Below are 22,127 nucleotides of genomic sequence, written 5' to 3' on the forward strand. Positions count from 1 at the left end.
TATATGAAGAATTTATTTTTCATAAAGAATCAAAAATTTAGAGCTAAAGGACTTGAGGCATTATGTAACGTAACCTCTTGTCCAAAGATGAAGACAGGGGGGTAAGTGATGTGGTTAAGGTCTCATTGATGCTTACTGGTGACTCCAGGATCAAATATATCTGCCTCTGAACTTCCAGTCTTTGCGCTGTGCCACCTGGCTTTTGTAACTTTAATTCAGTTACAATTTAGGAGACCTCATAAAAGTGATGTGACTGTTAGAGTGCATCTGCTCTTTTTTTTGAAGTGGTTGGGTACGTAAACTAGCTGCCACTAGCTCTCACTGAGCACCTGCTAAGTTTCTGGCACCAGATTTTACATGCATTGTTCCATTGACTCTGTACAGCAGCTCCAAGGAATAAGTAAGATTATCCTCGCTTTCCTGGTATGGAAACTGAGGCTCAGAGAGGTTGCATGGCTTACTCCCCCCACCCCTGCCCCATCATGCTCTGTAAAAGTGACCTCAGGACAAATGCAAGCTACGAGATCACCGAGCCAGGCAGTGGAGACCCAATAGTTAGTGCCTCCGCCCCCAAAGGGAACTGGCAAGGTATGTGCTTGGGTGGTGTGGGGACAAGGAAGGGGGTGAGGCCCAGAGAAACCTGACAGGCTCCCATCGTGGAAACTGGGATATGGCAGGGGGACTTGATGTCCAGAAAAAGGCAGAAGCTCATGATACTGCAGTTGTTTTACACAGGCACAGGCTGATTTGCAGAAAGGCTTGGTGAGCTGAGTTTGGTCCGAGAGCTGGCCTGTTGTCCTTGGGAGGGTCAAGGCCAGGCGGCTGCAGATGCAGAGCTTTTGCTGGGGCCGCAGACACCTACACTTGGTTCTGTGCACTTGTCTAGGTGTGCAGGTGACCAGCTTTGCCTCTGTAAACAGAAAGTCTTACGTCCCTGCTTTTTTTCTTAATATATATGTTTTATTAAAGTATAGTTGACCTACAATGCTTCAGATGCACAGCAAGGTGATTCAGTTATACATACACACATGTATATGCTTCTGTTTTAAAACTGGAGTGAACTCCACCACCACATGTTTTATCAGAGGGGAAGATGGCTGGAAAATGTGCTGGGTTTATCGGTTTTCCCAAGACCCTTAGACAGGAGCTAGACTTTGCTTAAATGCCTTCTTCTTTCACCCATTATAATGTTTTAATCAATAATAATGATTGCCACAATTTTAAGCAAAAATCATAAATGGAAAATATAAGATCTGCTTTTCACCTTTGTTATCTTGTTTTATCTAGACTTTTATTTTGCCAGTTCTCACTGGTCATTTTTAAATGTGCTGATTAAAAATAATTTAGAACAATAGTCTTGGAAGATTCAGGAGTCCATCTCCTGCTACTTCATAAGAACTCCATAGAAGAAGAGAAAACAAAATACAGGAGGCAGGTTTCTCGTCTCTCTGCTTTAGGCAACATATGTACCTTCCCTGAAAGAGAGGCTTGGGGCAGAATGAACACACTAGAAACTGAGGCAGGCATGTCTCACGCAGTGAATCATCTGCATAATTGGAATTTTAACTTAGCATTTCTGTTTCCAAACTTGATGGGCCCCCCTCCTTACACATCAAATTGATCAAGGCAGGAATTACCGATTCAAATTTATGGTAGGGCTAAGAAACAGAAAACGGAATGATGAGTCAGAAGGTAGAAGGCCACATAACTCAAATTTTTTTCAGCATAGATTAAGCATTTATGAACTTCACCGGCACCTCTGCCAGAAAGGTACTCCTTTAAAAAGTAATGTTAATTATTTACACAAGTCTGCTTTTAAAATAGAGGACCTTAGTATCATCCTTACATTTTTTAGACTGATTCAAATCTAAGAATTGATTTTAATGTGGATTTATATATGCAACAAATAATTATTGGAGGTCCACTGTGGGTTCTGAAACACCCATTATTCAAGGTGCTGGGGTTACAAGAGTGAACAAAATAGGCCAAATGAAGCTATAGTCCAGTAAGGAGAGAAAGACCAAAAATTAGATTAAAAAACTTTATTGAAAAATATAGACATATATATGTGTGTGTGTGTGTGTATGCATATGTATGTATATATAAAATGCTATAATACATAATATATAATACATAATACATAATAATAAATTACATATATATATCTTTTGGAGAAAAAAATATAGTTAACTTATTTGTGCCTTACCTTGTAATACAGAATATAAAAGTTATCTGTGAGTTCCCAGGCCCAGCCTTGCCCAGTGTCTCTGCAATTTTACGGGCATACTACCTTTGATGAGCTAAATAACTGTTAGACTCACACTGAGCCCCCAGACTGTGTGAGTAGTGAAATGATAGGCCAGTTAACAGGGTGAGAAATAAATGCAAATTAGTTCTCCACTCACCCAGCCGCAACTGCTCACACCTTCCTGCCCTGCTCCATCCCCCTGCCAAGGTCTCAGAGAAAAGGATGACGATCCGAAGTGACTCCATGACTCAGTGACCTAGAAAGGGGAATGTGCAGCAGGCATGGCCGGGCACTGAGGATGCTGGGGAGGGAAGCAGGGCAGTGATGTAATTGACGGCGACCTTGAATGCCCCAGCCCTTGCCGGTTCTGCACCTCTTCCTGGAGACTGGGGTGAATCAGAGCAGTCCAGGGTCACTGGAATCATCTGAAGCTTGACCACAGGCATGGGCCCCTCTCCTCCTGGCTGGTATCATCTGTTCTGGGCACCAGAGGAGCTTTAATATAATAAAAGACTGTCTCCGTGGAATCAATTAGCCCAGCATGCCTCAGAGAGTTCTGTGATGTGAGTGGCTGCTTCTTTCAACCAAAGTATAAAAATGATAACAATGAAGCCATTTCAGTTACAGAGACTCAAGGGCTGTGTGCTAAAGTTTCCCTTGTTCAGATGAGAAGGGATAAGAGAACGCTGGTGGGTGCTGTGGGGTCTCACCCAGACCCCTTCAGCAGCCAGTGCACCCATCCCCATCCTCCTGCTCTCTGAGAAAGCCCTGTTCACAAATGCCCCTTCTTCAGAGGAACCCTGTGGCAGCCATTCTGACTGGGAGAGGTACTTACCCTTGTTCCACGGCCAGGGGCTAAGACAGGATCAAGTGTCTGACCCACTTTCTCATCTTGTTGTTGTTGTTCAGTCCCTAAGCCCTGTCCAACTCTTCATGACCCCATGGACTGCAGCAGGCCAGGTTTCTCTGCCCTTTACCATCTCCCAGAGTTTGCTCAGATTCATGTCCATTGAGTTGGTGATGCCATCCAACCATCTTATCCTCTATCATCCCCTTCTCTTCCTGCCCTCGATCTTTCCCAGCATCGGGGTCTTTTCCAATGAGTCTGCTCTTTGCATCAGGTGGCCAAAGTATTGAGGCTTCAGCATCTCTCATCTTAATTTGGACCAAATCTGAGCTCCAGAGCTCCCCATCAGATGAAGCTCAAACTAGTCTTCAGCTGAGGCTAAAATCACTGAAATATGTCTGGGGGTGGGGGGGGTGGGGCAGGGGGCTTCAAGGATCTCTCATTCTTTATGCCTCAGCACAAAAAAAATTCAACAAGAGGCACAGTGGTAGATAAGAACTGATTTATTAGAATAAGATGCTTGTGAGGCTTACAAGTGGGTGGGCGAGAGGGTGCCATGCCCTGAAAACTTAATGGACTATAGTTTTATAACCAAAGGAGAATGGGGAGGGGGATAAGCCGATCTTCTTCATCATTCTTGAGTAGACGCCATGCTTCCACCATCCATTTCTCCTCCATGTAGGGTGGAGTTTTCTTATTCCTACATGGTCAGGCTGGAACTGTCATGAAAAGAAAGTGAACTTGTTAGTTGCTCAGTTGTGTCCAGCTTTTTGCGACCCCATGGACCTTAGCCCTCCAGGCTTCTTTTTTCATGGAATTCTCCAGGCAAGAATACTGGAGTGGGTTGCTACTGGCTTCTCCAAGGGATCTTCCCAACCCAAGGATCGAACCCAGGTCTCCTGCATCGCAGGCAGATTCTTTACCAGAGCCATCGGAGTTTTCTTAATCCTACATGGTCAAACCAGAACTATCATGGTACAGTGGAGGACACAGGATACAAAAAGGCAGTAACTTATACTAAAAATGATGTCATCTCAGGTTTCAGTGTAATGCCACCTTTCCCTTATATTCTGTTTTTAAAGTGCCCAGAGAAGCGTGTCCTAGGAATCATTAACTTACTGAGCTTGCTGAACAGGATGTGGGTCTCAGGCTCCCATTGTTTTATTGTTTGGGTGCATGTCTCAGACTTCTGTTGCATGGTTTTGTTGCTAAGCAAGCCTGCTTGGCTTTATGGTTAAACAAACCTGCTTTCCTGAGTGATCATTAACTTAACAGGATTCTCCCATACCTTTTTCTTTGCTTACAGTCCCCTAGTGGGATTAACTATTTAATCACCTACTTTGTCCCTTTACTCTGTCCCTACCAAGACCACAACCCTGCTGAGCATCTTCCTCTCTGCACGTCCTAAAAGCCTTTCCTCCATACATCATGTGTATCCAATCTGTGTCTCAAGCTCTGCTTCCCGGGAGCCTGTCGTTAGACAGGAACAAACACGCATCATTTACCCACTGTGTCGCCCAGACCTCTGATAGGCAGCGTGCATGCTTAGCTCATTTCATTATGACTTGTTATCAGAGCCCCTTAGTATAAAGGAAGTGAGGCTTAGAGAGGCCAGCGAGTCTTCCTCCAAATCACAGTCTGGTAGGTGACTCTGAATCCAACCTCTCTCCCTTTGGTCCCTTTGATCCTGTAGTTGTTTCTTTCTTTCCTACTAGACAGAGAAACAACCACAGTCCATGCATGAATAGTAAGCGCCCCCACGGTTCCTGTTCACCCTTGCAAATGTGAATGTTCCTAATGTTTGTTGCTAAGGCTTCACCATATATCACCCAGAAGCTCTGTCCTATGTTCATCAAGAGGCATGATCCCTGGTAGAAATTCAAGACACTATGCCAACATCAACTGCCCAGGTGATGGCAGATGTTTTCTTTATTATTCCTCATTTTCTGCTTGGTAAATCAGCATGTGGGCATCTTAACTGTGCTGAAAATAGTCTCTTTCTTTTGTACAAAATGGTCTCAGGATGGACAGTGAAGAGGAAGACAGATGTGAAGTTCACATGAGAGCAGAGGGATCCTCAATCTGTTTACTGGGACCAGAGGAGTGTGCATTTCCTAGTGAGGTGACAGCAACATTGTGATGATCTCATCTGTATTTTCTGCTGAAATCACAGTGCTGTCCTTGTGCGTGTGTGCTAAGTCACTTCAGTCATGTCTGACTCTTTGCAACGCTATGGACCATAGCCCATCAGGCTCCTCTATCCATGATATTCGCCAGGCAAACATACTGGAGTAGGTTGCCGTGGCTTCCTCCAGGGCATCTTCCTGGCCCAGGGATTGAACCTGCATCTCTTACATCTCCTGCATTGGCAGGCAGGTTCTTTACCACTAGCACCACCTGGGAAGCCCAGCACTATTCTCAGTTCAGTCGCTCAGTCGTATCCGACTCATTGCGACCCCATGAACTGCAGCACGCCAGGCCTCCCTGTCTATCACCAACTCCCGGAGTCACCCAAACCCATGTCCATTGAGTCAGTGATGCCATCCAACCATCTCATCCTCTGTCGTCCCCTTCTCCTCCTGCCTTCAATCTTTCCCAGCATCAGGATCTTTTCAAATGAGTCAGCTCTTCACATCAGCTGGCCAAAGTATTGGAGTTTCAGCTTCATCAGTCCTTCCAATGAACACCCAGGACTGATCTCCTTTAGAATGGACTGGTTGGATCTCCTTGCAGTCCAAGGGACTCTCAAGAGTCTCTTTCAACACCACAGTTCAAAAACATCAATTCTTCGGCACTCAGCTTTCTTTATAGTCCAACTCTCACATCCATACATGACCACAGGAAAAACCACTATCCTCAAGGGGCACCGAATGGTCCCAGCATACATTATAATTGATAGAGATGCTCTTTCTCTCTCTTTCTCGCTCCTGTCTAGTTCCTTAGTTATCATGTGGCAGGATGCCTACATTTTTACAGCTCCCATAATAATCAGGATAACCAATTTGGCTGAATGGGTCTTAGGTCTTCATTCAATGCAAAACCAAGATACAACAGTCTAGAGATGGTCTGTCTTGGAGAACTAGCCCCATGCTGGGTTGATGACTACACTGGCCCTTCCTCAATTCTACCCTGTACTTTGAACGTTACTTGTGTACATGGTTGCATTTAAAGTCCATTCTTTCCACTGGACTCACCCTCTTTCAGGAGCCCTTAACAGATCCTGTTAAGGGATTATTGCCTGTAAGAAGGCCAGTGTCATAAAAAAGACAGAGAAAGGAATTGTTCCAAGCTAAAAAAGACAGAGGCACATGACTCTGAAATACAAAGCATGACCTTATACAGGATCCTTTTTGGAGAAAATGCTATAAGGATATTCCTGAGTCGGTGACATGTCAGAATATAGACAGTGGGTTAGATAAAAGTGTTGTGTCAGTGTTAAATCTGGTGAGGTTGATACCTGTACTTGGGGGTGCATGAGAGCGTATCCTTACTCTTAGGAAATACACGCTGAAGTATTAAGAGTGAAGGCCACCAAGTGTGCAACTTAGTCTCAAACAAGGTAAGTTACATATAGTAACACATATGTACTAACATGTGTTGGAGAAAGAAATGGCAACCCACTCCAGTATTCTTGCCTGGGAAATCCCATGGACAGAAGAGCCTCGTGGGCTACAGTCCATGGGGTGACAAAGAGTCAGACAGGGATGAGCATGCACACACACACTTATGTGTGTACATTCTCACTCACATATAGTCTCAAATAGTATTCTCAAGTAGTATAAATTGCATATATGAGTATATTCATGTATGTATAGTCGCTCTCATATATATATAAGAGAGAAAAATAAAGACAGAGAAAGAGGAAGAGAGGAGAGACAGAGAGAGAGCTGATAAAACAAATGAGAAAATATTAACAATAGATGATTTTGGGTAGAGAGTATACAAGTGTTCTTTGTACCATTTTTGCAATTTTTCTGTGAGTTTGGGATTATTTCCCAAAGAAACAAACAGCAAGGTTTCCCTTGTGATGCCACAAGGATATAACTAAGACTGGATTTCAGTGATGACACATGAGAAGCAGTCTCCTTATTTTGACATGTTGAGTATTTTATGGACTTCCCTGGTGGCTCAGATGTTAAAGCGTCTGCCTGCAATACGAGAGACCCAGGTTCGATCCCTGGGTTGGGAAGATCTCCTGGAGAAGGAAATGGCAACCCACTCCAGTATTCCTGCCTGGAGAATCCCAGGGACGGAGGAGCCTGGTAGGCTGCAGTCCATGGGGTCGCAAAGAGTCGGACACAAATGAGCGACTTCACTTCACTTCACTTCTGGTGGCTCAAACCATTAAGAATCTGCCTGCAACACAGAAGGTCAGGAAGATCCCCTGCAGAAAGAAATGGCTACCCACTCCAGTATTCTTGCCTGGAGAATTCCATGGACAGAGGAGCCTGGCATTTTATAAGTGAATTGATCCTAGAAACCCAAATGAGGATTGCGTATGTTAAGGATAGATACAAATCTATACAATTCTATGACAAGCTGCTTGGTATTTTCTGGGAGTTTGGGCAGCACCAGATTGCTAAGTGAGTCTCAAGGATTGCAGACCTTTAAATGACTTGAACCAGTGTCGAGTTTCAGGCTGAGGCGTTGGCCATGTGCAGAACAGACTGAAATAGAGAGCACAGAGGCTCTGCGGAAAGTCGGAATGGCAGCCCAAGCTGCGATGAATCAGGAAAGGGGGATGGCCTTTGAAACGGCTTTCCTGCTCACTGTGTTATCGTTTGGAAAACGGTTCGAGTAGGGAACAAGAAGCACCTTAAGCTTAAAAAAAAAAAAAAAAAAAAAAAACCAGTAGAGGCAAGGTTGAAGGAAGCCAAAAAATTGAGACTAATCTTTCCATTTATATAAATCCGACCCTCAGGGCCCCAGGCTTGCCTGCCTCTCCCATTAATGTCTGGGGCAGTAGAGCTCCCTATGGAAAGCTCCTTTTCAGGCTTGGAGATGTTGAATTTAGTCTCCAAAGGGAACTGGTGAAGGAAACAATTAGAGTGGCTACGGAAAGAACTTGGGGTCCAAATCCAGCTAATAAAAAAGTGATGCTCATGTAGATTGAATTTCCTCGTGTATGGAACACAAGTTTGTGTGCTGGATTAATATGAAAAATATCCTTTTGTAACTTGATCAGAAGACATTTATTGAAAATGAGTGTAAAACCTATCTCATATTAATATTTTGCTCCCATCTTCACCCCTCACTATTCACAGTTTTTGAGATTTTTATAAGAATTGTGTTTACAGGGAAATGCCCACTTGATCATCAAATGATATATTTTATGTAGTGTTTGCCTAGTTCAGCATGCTAGGATATTTTACAGAGAAATTGCTTAAATCCAATGCTGAAAGGCAACCACTTCTGGGGGGGGAGGGTGGCGGAAATATATATATACATTAACAGATAAACAAGGCCTCCGCCACATGCTAGTCAGTCTTTGGGGCAAATAACAGAACAATCTGTAAAGTATCAGAGGATAAAAGCAGTTGGAACGCCACTCCCTGAGTTGGCATTTTGCCACGTGTAAAACCCTGCCTTGCTAACAGTACTGGTGGAACCTCTAACAGCCCAGAGTGGGTGGCTTCTCATTTTTATATATCATCGGAAAGATGGAATGCCAAGAGCACGTCTGGGGTCTGGGTTTAGCACAAGCTCAGGGGAGAGGGTACCACACAGTCAATCACTTCCCACATAAGCCAGACTTCCCCCTAACGATTAATCAAAGTGCCAGGAAAATATGGGCCTGCATTTCACATGCCACGACACCCTCACCGCAGACGGGCTCAGCGTTTGTGATGCAGTGATACGTCAAGGTGTTGCACCTGGATGTCCGAGTGTCCATAAAGAACCCGCCTCTGCCATCCTGAGGCCCCAGCCGAAACGACCTCGTGGGTGGGCCTGGGCCACCCAGATGGCTCAGACGGTAAAGCGTCTGCCTACAGTGCAGGAAACCCGGGTTCAATCCCTGGATGGGGAAGATCTCCTGGAGAAGGCAATGGCACCCCACTCCAGTACTCTTGCCTGGGAAATCCCATGGACAGAGGAGCCTGTTAGGCTACAGTCCATGGGGTTGCAAAGAGTCGGACAAGACTGAGCGACTTCACCTTCACTTTCACCCAGAGAACCTGACTATGCGCCTCAGTGCTGCCCTCTGCTGGAGATACAGCTTTCACGTCAGGGGTTAAGGTTGACGCATAAGCATTTTTTAAGGGAGGGGTACTGGTCCCCTGGGGAGAAGGCAACGGCACCCCACTCCAGTACTGTTGCCCGGAAAATCCCATGGATGGAGGAGCCTGGTAGGCTGCAGTCCATGGGGTCGCCAGGAGTCGGACACGACTGCGCGACTTCACTTTCACTTTCCACTTTCATGCATTGGAGAAGGAAATGGCAACCCACTCCAGTGTTCTTGCCTGGAGAATCCCATGGACGGAGAAACCTGGTAGGCTGCAGTCCATGGGGTCGCACAGAGTCGGACACGACTGAAGCGACTTAGTAGTAGTAGTACCGGTCCCCTGTAGACATTCAAGAAACTAAAGCTTCAGTAGAGGATACCATGTTAATCAAGGTTCTCCGGAGAAACAGAACCAGAAGGATATATAAATATACATAGTGTTAGTCACTCAGTCGTGCCCGACTCTTTGCAACCCCATGGACTGCAGCCCACCAGGCTCCTCTGTCCATGAGATTTTCCAGCAAGGACACTGGAGTGGGTTGCCATTTCCTTCAGGGGATCTTCCCAACTCAGGGATCAAACCCTGGTCTCCTGCACTGCAGGCACATTCTTTACGGACTGAGCTACAGGGCAAGCCCCCAAATATACTTAAGAGGTACAAATATACAAAGATACAAATATACTTAAAAGTCAGAGGAACTGACTCTTGTGGGTTTGTGCTATGTCGCTTCAGCCATGTCCGACTCTTTGCGACCCTATGGACTGTAGCCCACCAGGCTCCTCTGTCCATGGGATTTTTCAGGCCAAGAATACTGGAGTGGATTGCTATTTCCTCCTCCAGGAGCTCTACCCGACCCGACCCAGGGATCGAACCCAAGTCTCTTCCGGCTCCTGCGTTGGCAGGCTGGTTCTTTACCACTACACCACCTGGAATTTTGGAAGGCATTCTTATTTATTTTTAATTTAAAAACCATGTTCTTTTCTTTCTTTTTTTCATTTTGTTTATTGTTTACCTGGAGTATAGTTGCTTTACAATGTTGTATTAATTTCTGCTGTACGATGAAGTGGATCAGTTGTATGTCTACAGCTATGTCCTCCCTCTTGAGCTTCCCTCCCCCTCCCCCCCATCCCACCCCTCTAGGTCATCATGGACACCAAGCTGAACTCCCTGTGCTGCACAACAGCTTCCCAGCAGCTATCTGTCTTACACATGGGAGTGAATATATGTCAGTGGTACTTTCTCCATTCATCCCACCTCCTCCTTCCCTCTCCCTGCGCCCACAAGTCCTGCTTTAGTGTATTGAGTGAGGCGACTCGAGGAATTTGTGGAATCCAGAAATAAAACCCTGATTTCTGGGATCAGGGCTCCTAGGCTAAGAGCCCTATGGGACAACATTCAGAGAACTCGAGTCGACATTGTGATACTTTTTGTGTGTACATATACATTTCCTTTCCTATTTTATTCAACTCCAAAACCATCCTGAGTTCAGTCTTCATTCTTCACCACAATTAGAAAAGGGAAACCATTATTCGAAGGGTTTGTTAGCAGCTCTGCTCCTGTTTCCTAATAGTCTGTGTAGTTCTAATGACCTGAATGCCACACAGGAGGCCTTTGTAATGGAGCTTTGTCACCACAGGAGCTGTGCCGAGTGAGTGTTACTTAATCACAGCCACCGAAGATGAAAAATGCAGTGTTTCTGAAGGAAGCTGGTGAGGCTGTAATTTTAAAATGCCACTAATGTAATGTAGAGTGGGAGGAGGCTTCCATTTCTGGCCTCTTTTTTATCCTGCAGTTTGAATGCTTTTGGTGAAAATAAAAATTTCTAAATGGCATTCTTGATAATAGAACCCGAGGCAAAGTGAAACTTCTGAGTGTGCTGAATGTGCAAAGCACACCTGGTAAGCGTGTGACTTGCGGGGGAGGGTTCACGGGGCTGGCTAGGGTGTAGGAACAATGCCAGTGCAGAAAAACCACCTGTCACCTGGTGGGTTGGCCAAGTACTGGGAAAAAAAAATAAATATCATTTGAAAATGCTTATTCAAAATCAGTGAGACAAAAATATTGAAGTCAATATAATCATTTTTGTGGTGCCTTTAAATTCAAGCCCTGTATCTCTTTAATTATTTCAATTGCTGACCCAAGCTGCGTCCACCGTTGGGCAGATTCTCTTTGCTCTTTAGAGTGATCTGTTGGCCAAATTCTGGATGTAGGCTACAGCATATATTCTGTATTCTTATTTCATAAGTTATTTTTTGTACTGGGGTCTGAGTCTGCAACATGTTATGGCCACAATCCCCGTGCAGCTTAGGCTCCAGTGAGGAAAGTAGACATTGAAAATGAAATTAAAAGTGTGAGTGCTATTACATATGGAAAGTATAGAATAAACAGAAGCATATAAGGACAAGGTGCTAACCTCATTTTAGGGTCAGAGAGTGTTATATATAATTGTATATGAGGATACTGCTGCTATTGCTAAGTTGCTTCAGTCGTGTCCGACTCTGTGCGACTCCATAGACAGCAGCCCACCAGGCTCCCCTGTCCCTGGGATTCTCCAGGCAAGAACACTGGAGTGGGTTGCCATTTCCTTCTCCAATGCATGAAAGTGAAAAGTGAAAGTGAAGTCGCTCAGTCGTGTCCGACTCTTCGGGACCCCATGGACTGCAGCCTACCAGGCTCCTCCGTCCATGGGATTTTCTAGGCAAGAGTACTGGAGTGGGGTGCTATCACCTTCTCCGGTATATGAGGATACATAGATTTATTTTGAAAAATATATATATGTACATGTACATATACTCATATGCATATATACGTTATAAGATTGCCAAATTTGACAAGTAAAACAATAAGATGCACCTTTAAATCTGAATTTCAGGTAAATTAGTAATTTTTTAATGTACGTATGTACCATGCAATACCTGGGACACAATTACACTAAAAGAGTGTTGAGTATTTATCTGAAATTCAGGTTTAACAAGATGCCCTGTATTTTTTTCTGACAACCTTAATATTTGTGTGTGTATGTGTGTGCATACACCCTCCCACAAACTATACCCAGCCAAGGGCAAAACTTAGATAGAAGGATGTGAGAAGTAGACAGTTTCTAGAAACCAGGTTTGTGAATGTGGTACCTAAACCTTATTCATAGAAGCAAGAGTTGTGATTTCAACTAATGAAGTTGTATTTTCCAAATCACGGGCTTTATCTCCCTCTCATAAGAGTGATTCTATGCATGTCTGTCCACAGTATGGTTTGTGATAACCTTGGGATAGTTCCTTAATGCAAAATCTTCGGCTCACTCATCTACAAAATGGGGGTGATATGGTAACCACCCCATAGAATTGTCGTGAGGATTCCCTGAAACTCCATGTAGCACAGGAAGATAATACGAGCTGTGAGGTGTATGGGAGGGAAACCCAGCCCCCACTGCACAGTCTCTAATGTCTTCTGAATCAATCACCATCTCAGAAGTCAACCCAGGAGTTTTCTCGAACGTTCTGAGAAACACGGCAAGAGTTCCAACATCCTCACATCAAGAATGGTATTTGGGGAGTGACAGAGGTTCTACTTTGGAAAAGCAGAACCCACAGCAGCCATAGGTAGGAGAAGATTCAGCAGCAGTGAAAGCAGGGCTTTCCTTAAGATATGGCCAAAGCCAAAATCCGCTTTGTGCTCAGAATGTTTGTTCCATGTGCTGAGAGCATCTCAAGGCTACGAGAACAAATTTCTCTTTGATGCTGACACATTAAAATAGATATCCCTCAATGTTCTTTGTAGTCAAAAGACAGATGGCCTTTGAGACACTCTGTCACGGGTGAAATAGGTTTTGTCATTATCAGAGATACAGTTAGGCCATACTCCATACCATAATTAATTTGAATAACCTTTTGAGGTTTGGTTTTTTCTTTTTTTTTTTACTCAAGGTTTAGAACACAGGAAAATTATTTATAAAAAAGAAGTTATTTTTTCTTTAAACAAGTAAGGACTTAATTTTTATTTTGGCTGCAGAAAAACAGCCCATACAATTATGTTTTCAAAGCCAGCTGCATTTTGAAAGCCACAAAGCCAAGTGCATGCTATATAAAGATGTTATATTGTACCTTTACTTCTTGACAACTGTCATTAATCTGTAACTTCTGAGTAAGGAAACAAATTTTTTGAGCATCTTCTAGTGAAGTGTGTCCAAATGTAACAATGGGAAGTTTCATTTTAAGATTACTGGGTGATTTTGGACACTCAACTCTGACCTTTACCTTTGAAGCTGTGTCCTGCCTGGCGTCCACTTTTTCCAGGATTGCAGTAAACCTGTCAAGTTAATTGCTGGTGGAGTTGGAACTAACTGGAACAAGCTGAAGGATTTTACCCAAGTGATTAGTGGACTTCAGACTGCTTGTCAAAACCACGTTGTGTCATAAGAGTTGGCATAACCCTACCGGACGCTTCTTAAATATGCCCTTATTTGGTTCCTTTACTATTTCAACCCAGAGCAACCACACAATCATATTTAACTGGAGAGGAACTTCACTTTTGTGTCTGGAACTTTAACCCAAGTTACATAAAAAGTAGGAAATACCAGCAATTTGAAAAGGAGACACATATTGGTTGCCCTTTGTTAATCTGCTAGTCACTTAGTCAGATGATATATCTGATCAATATAGGTCTGATCAGATGATATGTCTGATCAATGATGGGATTTCCACATCTCTGATTAGAAGAAAATAAATGTTGACTTATGGTCTTTCATGGGTTTCCCCAATAGCTCAGGGGTAAAGAATCTGCCTGCCAAAGCAGAAGACACAGGAGATGTGGGTTCAATCCCTGGGTCAGGAAGATCCCCTGGAGAAGGAAATGGCAACCCACTCCAGTATGCCTGCCGAGGAAATCCCATGGACAAAGGAGCCTGACAAGCTACAGTCCCATGGGGTCACCAAGAGTCAGGCATGACTGAGCAAGAGAAAGAGAGAACTTTTTAACTGGAGGGTAACTGCTTTACAATATTGTATTAGTTTCCGCCGTACATCAACATGAATCAGCCACAGGTATATGTCTATCCCCTCCTTCTTGAACCTCCCTCCTACCTCCCAACCCATCCCAAACCTCTAGGTTGTCGCAAAGCACTGGATTTGAGTTCACTACGTAACAGGAAATTCCCACGGGCTGTCTGTTTTACATATGGCAATGTATATGTTTCCGTGCTACTGCTTCAATTCGTCCCACCCTCTCCTCCTCTCACTGTGACCACACTTCTCTTCTCTGTGTCTGTGTCTCCATTCGGTTCAGTTCAGTCGCCCAATCGTGTCCGACTCTTTGCGACCCCATGAATCGCAGCACGCCAGGCCTCCCTGTCCATCATCAACTCCCGGAGTTCACTCAAACTCATGTCCATCGAGTCAGTGATGCCATCCAGCCATCTCATCCTCTGTCGTCCCCTTTTCCTCCTGCTCCCAATCCCTCCCAGGATCAGAGTCTTTTCCAATTAGTCAACTGTTCGTATGAGGTGGCCAAAGTACTGGCGTTTCAGCATTAGCATCATTCCTTCCAAAGAACACCCAGGACTGATCTCCTTCAGAATGGACTGGTTGGATCTCCTTGCAGTCCAAGGGACTCTCAAGAGTCTTCTCCAACACCACAGTTCAAAAGCATCAATTCTTTGGCACTCAGCTTTCTTCACAGTCCAACTCTCACATCCATACATGACCAGTGGAAAAACCATAGCCTTGACTAGACAGACCTTTGCTGCCTGCAAATAGGTTCATCAGCACTAACCATCTTCCTAGATTCCACATATATGTGTTAATAAGCAGTATTTGATATTTGTTTTTCTCTTTCTGACTTACTTCACTGTGTATAATAGGTTCTAGGTTCATCCACCTCATTAGAACTGACTCAAGTGTATTCCTTTTCATGATCAACTAATGTTCCATTATATGTATATATGTAGCACAGTTTCTTCATCCATTCATCTGTCAATGGACATCTAGGTTGCTTCCATGTCCTGACTTGCCTTTTTTTTAACTTTTATTTTATACTGGAGTAGAATTGATGAGGAATGTTATGATAGTTTCAGGTGTCATTTAACTCTAATTACTCCCTATAAGTCCTATTTCCAAATACAGTCACATGGGAGGATTAGGATTCCAACATATGATCTTGCAAGCAGGGCAGTGCAATTCCATCCATAACAATAACCAAGAATAAAACATAGTATTTGTGTTTTGGAAAATTACTCATGCATCTGGTATATAAATGTTCTTCGGTCATCCATGATAAATATGCATTTAGTGTCAAAACACTGAACGGAATATTTTACTAAGAAATGTAAATTTTCAGTAATGTAAAAGAATGCCCTATGCTTTCTAGAGCAAATATTTGTAGCTGATGTTGAACATTGTAAACGTTGACTTGTTTTCAGAATGTTGCTCTTATGCAGATGTCTTTTGCGAGAAAAAAAATATTTTCAGCTTAATTGTACCCTACAAAACACTAATCATTGGTCTATGACATGAGCTCTAGCACTGATCAAATTCTATTTACCAGAATATAATAGCTGTAAACAGTGAACATTTGTAGCTGTTTCAGCTAAAGGTTTTTTTGGGTTTTTTTGTTTTTTCTGGAAACAGAATTATAAAGTCTTACAGCTTAGACTCACAATCTGTAAAATGATGAACACTAGTTATATTTAATGAAAAAGCAATAGATCGGGCCTCTGGTGAAAGTCTTCATTCAAAGAATGGGTTGAGAAGCAGGTGCGTGCTAAGTCACTTCAGTCATGTCCTATTCTGTGTGACCCTATAGATTATAGCCCACCAGGCTTCTCTGTCCATGGGATTCTCCAGGCAAGAATACTGGAATGGGTTGCCATGCCTTCCTCCAGGGGATCTGCTCTTCTTGACCCAGAAATTGAACCCACTTCTCCTGCGTTACAGGCAGATTCTTTACCACTGAGCCCTAAGGGAAGCCCTAAGAAGCAGATGAAAGCCTTAATTCAGCCTCTCTGAGCCTCAGTTTTACTTTCTATAAAGAAGTTATCTTTAGGGCCCTTCCAAAAATATAATAATAATAAAATGGAAAGATGAGTTGATAAATTTAGAGAGTGGATATCCCTTGCTAAAAGGTAGTTGAAATATGTTAAAATTCAGGTGATACTGGTGGGCTCTTTGGATTACACGATTATAAACAAGCCCCCCACAGGAAGTCATACAAGCTAGATTTTAGAAACTGTATTATATGAATCAAAGTCTCAGGCTTTACCCTCCTTGGCAGAGACAATAAACTTGGTGACCACGTCCAGCCTTTTCCCATTTCTAATTGCCATGCATCTGTAATTGAAAAATGTCTTCAGGGAAGTGTACTGTTGACCGGCCTTCTGCTTGAACAACATCACCCTCACACACATTTCACATGAGATTTCACTACTCTGACAAGTTACACACCTTCAGTGTGAGACCATGGTGATCTTGCAGCTGTTTGTTCAACCCCTGCCGGAGCTGGGATTCACACCCTGAATCTGTTATTTCTTGAGTGAATTCAGATTAAATCTTTGTTCTCATTATATCCTATGGCACAGCTGCCTAAAGATTCACCACCACTGACAGAGAGAGGACTTCCTCCAGATAATAACCCACAGGAAATCTCTTTTATGAATCAGACAAAACAGTAGATCCAACCCACTGTGGAGTTTGGACAGTGACAGGCCAGGCTGCCATTATAATCTGTTTCACCACATGCGTGCTGTGCAGATTTTGTGCTCGAAGCTACAGCAGGCATCTGGGGAGGAGTGCCTTGTGTGGGGTCAGACTCATGGTCTGTCCACGAAGGATCTTACCAGGCCTGATATCCTCAGCTGAAACCTGCCTTATCTCCCTTTCACAGCAGGGAGAGAGGCAGGGGAAGTCAAATGTATAAGTGCATCGCTGAAGCACCTACTCTTTCTAGTAGTATTTGCTAGGTTGGTTTGGACTCAACTCCTCTAAGTCAGGGTTAAAATGCCTAAGTCATCATTTCTGATGCATTTACCATGGACTTACATGAGAGAATGAAAAGAGGTAGATAAGAGTTCATATCCGGCTGCTTTCACCTCTTAGGCTTTAGTCACACAGTTCTGATTAGCTTCAGTTTTCTCATCTGTAAATTTTTAGCAACAGCACTCACTTCATAGAGTGAAGTGAGGTTTCCTGTAGGCAAGATAGCAAGGTGCCTTGGAGTGAATCCAGCTACACTGCCTGTTAGCTGGGTGGCTCAGCCGTGGTAATTTCCTTATCTGTAAAATAGGATGGTAAGAATAGTTCTTCCTGCATAGGGCTGTTTGAGGATTAGGTCGGTAGATAATACATGCAAAGCACTCTGAACAGTGCTTGGCACCCAGCAAGCCCTCAATCAACGCCACTTTGTACTGGTTGACAGAATCCACCTCTCCTTGGAGGTATTCAATGAATGTCCCTTCCTTTTTCTTTTTTCTTCTCCAAATTGCCCTCCTTAAGGCACACATAGAAACTGGAAGGCAGGGTTATGCTGTGTTAACAGCTGTTCTATGAGTTTCCAGAATCTTCCTATGAGTCCACTTCAGGAAATGGTCTTTGGGAACCACAAAGTCAAGGAGAGATAAAACTTTGGAAAAGAATTTCTAAAAATAATATTTTAAATACACAAACTGACAAAGCTGGGTAGCCTTGGGCAAGTCCCTTAACCCCTCTATTCTTCGAATGAAGGTACTGAAATAAATTGTTTGTGGATCCTTTCCAGCTACCGTAATACATGTGTCCATCATTACTGATCACAAGTGGGTGCCCAAGGCCAATAACTCCATTGGTGAGAGTATAGCATTGGGACCAAAGTTAAGATTGTGATATAAGCTATAACCTCAGACAAATGGCTTGTATTTGTAAATTGTGAGTCCCACATGGAGCAGGTGAGGATATGTATGATTAATTATGTTCAAATCCATCAGCAACTCAGAGTCATACCCTAATGACATTGAGCTTGTAGCTTTGTTTTCAACATATGCTGGAAAGTAAATCTGCATATTATTGAGCAGACTGGGTTGGGAGGAGATGTTTGAAATGATGATCCTCGTTCTTTACAGTCAGCACTACTATGGGAAGTCAGTCTTTAATGGTGTCTCTATTCAAGTAAAGATCTAATGGTGGAAAACTAAAAGGTAAAGCAATATGGCAGGAACGAAAAAGAGACTTTTAGTAGGGGCATGCCAGTTTGCGGAGTTGGAAAAACTCAATAGATAGATTGAGTTGACAGACTTTTTAATATCCTTAAAAATTCTTGGTGTAGGTTTTGGGGATGATCTGTATTGATTGGCGTTGAAGAACAACTAAATTGAGGTATTCTGAGGTATTCATTGTGTTGATGCCAAAGGCCAGAATTATTTCCACGGCCACATTCAGTTTGAACAACAAGGCACAGGGAAGTGATTACCACGTGAGATGGCCAGGGCCTAATAAAGCCTGCATCCTAGTGATGGGAGGAAACAGGCAGTGCCAGGAGGTACCATGGGTAGAGCCAGAAGTAAGAGCACTTGACGGTTGACTGATTCCATTACAGGACCTAACAAAGTGATTAACAGCAGATAAATTAAGGGGCTCCTTGGAAAACTGCAGCGTTATCAGGGGCTGTCAGAGAGGTTGCATCAAGTTAGCATACAGACATGTGGCCCTCATGCTTCCTCAGGCCAAGTGTTCCAGCTCTGACTTGAGTGATCAGACCGATCTGATCTCCAGGCCTCTCACAGGGACCAAGACATCAAGGAGTCAGGGGGTCTGACAGTGATGTATTATGTGATGCGATGCTGAGGCTGATTACCATGCAGGCGACAGAAATGAATCACCTCCTGAATATGCTGACATTGGCGCGGGGTGGGGAGAGACGGAACCCCAGCTCGGCGATGTCAGCAGCAAACACAGGAAGGCAGCCCCTCCTGGAATGGTCTGTGTCTGAGACTGGTATGCTTAACATCGGAAGGAACCTCACAGTCCAGGCCATCGCTGTCTTCCAGAAAATGAAACACAACAGAAAATATCTTAGCAGACGATGTATTGCCTCTTCCGTCTGCGTGTGTTGTTCAGCTGCTCAGCTGCGTCCGACTCTGCGACCCAACCCCATGCATTGCGGCACACCAGGCTTCCCTCTCCTTCACCATCTCCTTCTGCTTACAGTACAGGAAACCTGGGTTCGACTCCTGGTTCTTGAAGATCCCCCTGAAGAAGGGAATGGCAACCCACTCCAGTGTTCTTGCCTGGGAAATCCCATGGACAGAGGAGCTTGGTGGGCTGCAGTCCATGGGGTCGCAAAGAGTCAGACACGACTGAGCGACTAACAGTTTCACTTTCACTTCTCTCTCTTCTCAGCTCTTATTAGGTATAAACTATGATAAAGATTCCAAATGTATTTCTTGATCACTTACTGAACTGTACTTGGAAGCTGTAGTGAGCAGCAGCCATTCAATAAAATCATCATTAAGATGTCAACGTGATAAATGCAAAATAGGACACCAACTGGATAATTCAATGAACAGTGGGTTCTAAAACAGTTCATAATTTTGCTGCTCCTCTGACACTTATATATTGCCAGGTAGCGCTAGTTTTCTTCAGGTGAATTAATGGCCTATCTTCATTGCTCAATCACATTGTAAATTCCTTTAAAACAGACTGTCATAAGTTAAAATTCTTTGTAAATTCTCAACAGTTTCAATTTGGCATAACAAGAGCTAAAGGTGATCATACTGAGGTATTAATTTCACTAAATAAAAAGATACTCGAGGGACTTTCTTGGTGGTTCAGTGGTTAAGACTCTGTGCTTCCACTGCAAGGGAGGCAGGTTCCATCTCCAGTCAGGGAAGTATCACATGCCATGCAGAGTGGTCAAAGCCACTTGTCTATCGAGAACACTTATATCGTCAAACTGAAATAAGGAAAAGCCTGAAATAGTAAAAGATATGCAAGTTCTCATAGCCGCAAGAAAAGGCAAGAGGCATTGAGACAAAGAAATGCCAGAGAGAGGAGAGACGGACTTCACCGAGTGGAAAACTGAATGAAGAAATGGAGGTGACTGCGCTGGAACTTGCCTCAGAGGGGTGGGTGGCGCTCAGGAAGGTGAGATCAGCAGAGCCCGGGAGTAAACGAGGGGAAGAGGCCTCTGATGGTGGAAGCGGGGAGCCCCATGCGAAGGCTTCTGAGTGCAAGGGTCTTTTTCTAGAGCAATAGAAAATAAGAAAACTCTCTATGATGACCAGAAAATAATCTTATTTCCAGATCCTTATGGCTGATAGCATTAGAGAAAAATCACCAGATTGCTTGACCAGACAGTCTTGGGTCACTCTTTGTGAACCCTTGTATTGAATTGGCCTAAAAGTTCATTTGGATTTTTTCATAAGATTTTATGCAAAAAAATCAAAATCAAAATGAACTTTTTGGCCAACCCAATAAGTGTCCCCAAAACAGTAGATTAGTAGGGCCTACATTTATAGGAGGGCTTCCCTGTGGCTCAGCAGTAAAAGAATCTGTCTGCCAATGCAGGAGACCTGGGTTCAACCCCTGGATCAGGAAGATCTACCAGAGAAGAAAATGGCAACCCACTCCAACATTCTTGCCTGGAGAATCCCATGGACAGAGGAGCCTGGTGGGCTACAGTCCATGGGGTCACAAAGAGTCAGATGTGACTTAGTGACTAAACAACAAACATTTATAGTACTAGAATTAAAAAAAAAAAATCAGATCCAGGTTTTTCTAGATCCTCTTTAGTCTGTAAAATAAAAGAGAAGCACAGTAAAAATTCAGAAGGGGAGCATGTATGCACAAAGTGTTGTGAATAGAATCCCTGAAAGAATGCATTTTTATTGTTTCTGGAAAGCAATGAGAAGCTTCGTACAATTACATTATCTCAAATTATGACTTCCTGTTGTTTTCCAGAGTTTGTAAAAAACAAATGATGTGTCATATCTAATCTCCTTTGTCCTTAGAGTCACCATAATAAATATTAAGGCGGTGCATTTATTACAGTGCTTTTCACTTGAAAGACAATACCCATTCATTTTAAACCTGTGTTGACATTCCCTCCAACACAGCATTTGAACGTTGCTGTCTCAATTCTAAATTATTTTTAGACAGGCTAGATCAGGCCTGGGGATGGGACACCACAATTACTTTCAATCTCAGAACTCATGTTTTTCTTTACTTCTAGAAAATTCTCAACTAGTACCTCTCCAAATTTCCTCTCTGCTGTCTTCCTCATTTTCATTTCTATCAGATGCATGTGGGAGCTCCTCAATTTGTACCTTATACCTTGTAACTGTTCTTCCGTATTTCCTATCACTTCCTCTCTATGGCTTCCCCCACCCCTTTTTATGGTTTTTCTGTCACTGCTCTGTTTGCAGACAGAGAGGGGATGCATTAAAGTATGAATTCACTCCACCATTTTCACCAAGGTCTCAGCAAAATTAGTGTCCCTTTATCTGTATCATGCAATTAAACATATAACTTTGAAGGTGTATCCAATAAATTTAAACCTACTAAGGCACTGGAGAAAATAACGGGTTTTTTTTTCTCTTCTTTTTCTGGAAAGGGATGGGTTTAAGTGATAAAGAATAAAAGGAGAAAGAGAAAGCAAACAGCAAAACTTGGGCAAATCCTTCTGTATACAAAATTCCAGCTTTCTGTGATACTGAAATACTTTAAGCTGATAAACAAAAAGGGAAGCTATTCAGTTTAAACCAAAAACAAATGTGGAAAAAATGTACCTAATACCCCAGAGAATCAGGGCAGCCTCTAAGACTTATGTGCATTCCACACAATGAGAAATAAAT

At 43.3% G+C, this 22,127-nt stretch overlaps 1 protein-coding gene and 1 long non-coding RNA gene across 7 annotated transcripts in view; one reads left to right on the forward strand and one right to left on the reverse strand.

The window, feature by feature from the left end:
* Positions 1–22,127, forward strand: part of GPC6 (glypican 6) — a 1,234,490-nt gene that overhangs the window by 1,007,703 nt on the left and 204,660 nt on the right. The window lies entirely within an intron of this gene.
* LOC147361846 (uncharacterized) lies at positions 3,581–9,383 on the reverse strand. 2 transcript variants are annotated; one of them, XR_015138351.1, is made up of 2 exons: positions 4,215–9,383; positions 3,581–3,814 (listed from the first exon to the last, which is right to left on the reverse strand). It is a non-coding gene; the product is annotated as an uncharacterized LOC147361846 (long non-coding RNA). The 2 variants fall into 2 exon arrangements; XR_015138350.1 differs by lacking the exon at positions 4,215–9,383 and adding an exon at positions 4,019–4,198.

Source organism: Bos grunniens, chromosome 12 (assembly GCF_055505025.1).
Source record: "Bos grunniens cultivar Pamir isolate PY7600 chromosome 12, Bosgru_T2T1.0, whole genome shotgun sequence".
NCBI lineage: Eukaryota > Metazoa > Chordata > Mammalia > Artiodactyla > Bovidae > Bos > Bos grunniens.